The sequence below is a fragment of the Miscanthus floridulus genome, chromosome 14 (genome assembly GCF_019320115.1).
Source record: "Miscanthus floridulus cultivar M001 chromosome 14, ASM1932011v1, whole genome shotgun sequence".
NCBI classification, from domain to species: domain Eukaryota; kingdom Viridiplantae; phylum Streptophyta; class Magnoliopsida; order Poales; family Poaceae; genus Miscanthus; species Miscanthus floridulus.
This window is the reverse complement of record NC_089593.1, coordinates 20500318-20503609: the sequence shown is the minus strand read 5'-3', so window position 1 is coordinate 20503609 and position 3292 is coordinate 20500318. Positions and strand designations below refer to the sequence as shown.

The 3292-nt window shown below is 41.8% G+C and overlaps 1 pseudogene; it reads right to left on the bottom strand.

Moving 5' to 3' along the window:
* Positions 1–1604: 1604 nt before the first annotated feature.
* LOC136502881 (transcriptional activator TAF-1-like) lies at positions 1605–2949 on the bottom strand (annotated as a pseudogene).
* Between the last annotated feature and the right edge of the window lie 343 nt (positions 2950–3292).

Below are 3292 nucleotides of genomic sequence, written 5' to 3'. Positions count from 1 at the left end.
CAGATGCGCTCTCTCCTAACAGATAGGTTGATTCAGATTCATTCAGATCGATCAAGTTCACTTGTTCACAACCACAGAACCGCCAGGTTCGAACCATAAGCACATGATTGAACACTTAGCTCATAGCGGGGCTCCCGTCACTCTCGACCCTTCCGACCGGAGTCCGACCGGACCTCTTGTACCCCCTATCTTTCTCCTTCTTGTTTGTAACCCCACTACAAACTTAGAACACCTGGACTCAGGAATAAAGTCACCGACCGACTCGAACTAGACGTAGGGCACGTTGCCTGAACCAGTATAAACCCTGTGTCATTGAGTGCTAGGCCACCTCCAATCACAACGTACGACAAAACTACAAATATTTACTTGTTGGTCACTTTCTGCTCCGACAGATCTAGTTTAATAAAATCTAGATTTATAAAAAAATATCAACATTTATATCTGTGTGCTATAAAAGTATTTATTCTATAATTAATCTACTAATACTTATTAGCATCATAAATATTGTTTTTAAATAAGCTTAGTCTAACTTAAAATTGGTTGCAAGGTATGGCTAATCTACTAATACTTATTTAGTATCACAAACACTATTTTTAAATAGACATAATCAACAAACTTGAAATTGTTCATTTGAAATTGGCTACAAGCTAAAAAGATTAATACTTCCTCCGCCCAGGAAAGAATGCAACTATAGGATTCGTGTCAGTTAAACTAGTTTAAGTTTGACCAAGTTTATAGTAAATAGTATTAACGCTTATGTCTCCAAATAAATTTATTATGAAAATATATCCTATAACGAATACAATGATACTTATTTTATACCATGAATGTTAGTACTTTTTATATAAATTTAGTCAAATTTTAAACTGTTTAACTTCTCGAAAAACGAGAATTGTATTCTTTTATGGATAAAGAGAGTACACTAATACTTATTTAGTACCATAAATATTATTTTTAAATAAACTTAATCAAATTGGTTAACTTGTAAAGACTGAGTCGTGCACTCCTTTTAAGAAGATGAATGAGCTGAGGAAATACGTCTTTGCCAATGGCCACACAACAGAATCGCTCGCGTCGCGATATAGGTCATCGTTACCATTTGTTTGGATGTATATGTATTTACTGAAAATAAAATTTGATTTAATTTTCATCTCAATCCACACCGATGTATATAAATTGAGATGTATACACGTGCACCTACCTTTTAGGCGGCGTACAAAACGCGATGCTCACAGTGGACAAAAGGTAAGAGGATATATATACGGTACTCTCTCTATATATTTATAGAAACAGCCATGGTCATCCATATAGATGTCAGAGGAAGGCACAGCCGAAACAGTTACCAACTTGGCTAGGTGTACGGCACTGACCCTACGATGTTACGACCCAGTGAAGGGCGGTCATGTGGCTAGCTTGCAAGTGAACAACTGGAGGATAGATAGATAACAACTGGAGGATAGATAGATAGATAGATAGACAGAGTAAGTGCATGCTTTTTCTTTTGGAACATGCTAGGCCCCTGTTTTGTTTGTTTGGCCTAACAACGATACTATATTAAGCCGTGGGTGGGTTTACAATGAGGAAATCTGTCCATTATTCTATGCTTAGAATAGAGAAAGCGAGAGGTGGTGTGCCTGCGCTTTCAGCTGCTCGTTCGTCTCTTTCAGTGAACGATGCTCCTTCATCACCACGTCCTTCTCCTGCTTATATATTTATAAACACAAAATTTTACACATACGCCCATATATAACATGCCAATCCGTTGGTACACGAAAGGTACTTAGTAGAGGTGGGGGTGTTTCATCCAGTGACTAAAATTTAGAAGATATCACATAAAGATGTCGCAAGGGGTGTTTAGATACTAATAAAAAGACAAATTACAAAATCCGTCAGTACTCTACACGACGAATTTATTAAGCCTAACTAACTCGTTATTAGCGTATATGTACTGTAGCACCATATTATCAAATCATAGACCAATTAGGCTTAAAAGATTCATCTCGTAAATTAATCGTAAACTGTATAATTAGTTTCGTAATTAGTCTATATTTAATACTGTATGTGCTGATAGGACCACGAAGCATGAATCAAACACCAACGTAGCTAGCGTCAGATCTGAGCGCTCACATTTTTCATGGTCTCGTTCTGTGACGACTAGTCTGCAACTTTCCTTGCCAGTTCATCTCGAATCGCCTAGAAACAAATAGCAAACCAAATTAAACCAGCGAGCTTGAATTTTAGCAAGGGAGTTGGTTTTTTGTTCTTGCATGCATGCACACTACTGGCGTGTAGCAGCAAGACTGAATTGTGAATTCTGCAGAGCTAGCTAGCACCGGATCATGGCGCGCGAAGATGGAGATGGGCATTAGCGGAGCCAAGATGAGCACATCGGGGGGGCTAATCAATAGAGATTTAGAACAAATATCGAAAATTAATGGTGAAATCACGTTTTTTCTACAGTAAATATAAAGGAAAATCACTCTCACAGGGGGGCTGCTGCCCCCCTAGCCCCCCTGTGGATCCGCCACTGGAGATGGGCATCACATCACCTGACGGCGGAGGATGGTCTGCCGCGCCGATTCCCGGTTGGCGAGCACATGCCGCAGCCGCTTCTCCTCCTTCTCCGCGTGAAATTGAAATCAATTGTTGCACCCAGATGATCGACGACCCATCAGATCGACAGTCGGCCGGCACAACCAATCGCACAACTAAAACTAACGGCAAGGACTAGTACGTCGCCGGCGGATAGCTAGTTATTACCTCGGTGAGCATGTGCCGTGGCCTGGGCCCGTGATGAGCAGCACCAGGCGCCGGCGCCGGCGCCGACGGCGGGTGGCCGACGCTGGAGCTGCTGGAGCAGGACGGTGACTGCTTGACCCCGACCCTGCCGAGCTGGAGGCTCAGCCTCGTGCTCGACATATCCTCATCGTCGGTCATCTCCTGGGGCATGTGCAGCCGCGCCGTCGCCTGTGCACATGCCGGCTAAGTGTTCTCTGAACAAGCTGGGTGATAAGGCTTTTGTAAGTGGATCCGCGGATATCTTTTCTGTTCTTATATGCTCAAGAAAATTGATTGTCTCTTGCCCTTTGGTATTATCTGAACACGCTGGATGAAGCTCAAGAAGATTAGAAGTGACAATGGAAAGGAATTTGACAATACAAACATAGAAGCCTATTGTGATGAAGTTAGGATCAAGCATGAGGTCTCCGCAACATATACTCCTCAATAAAATGATGTAGTTGAGAGAAAGAACCGGACATTGATCACTTTTGTAAGAACAATGCTAGATGAG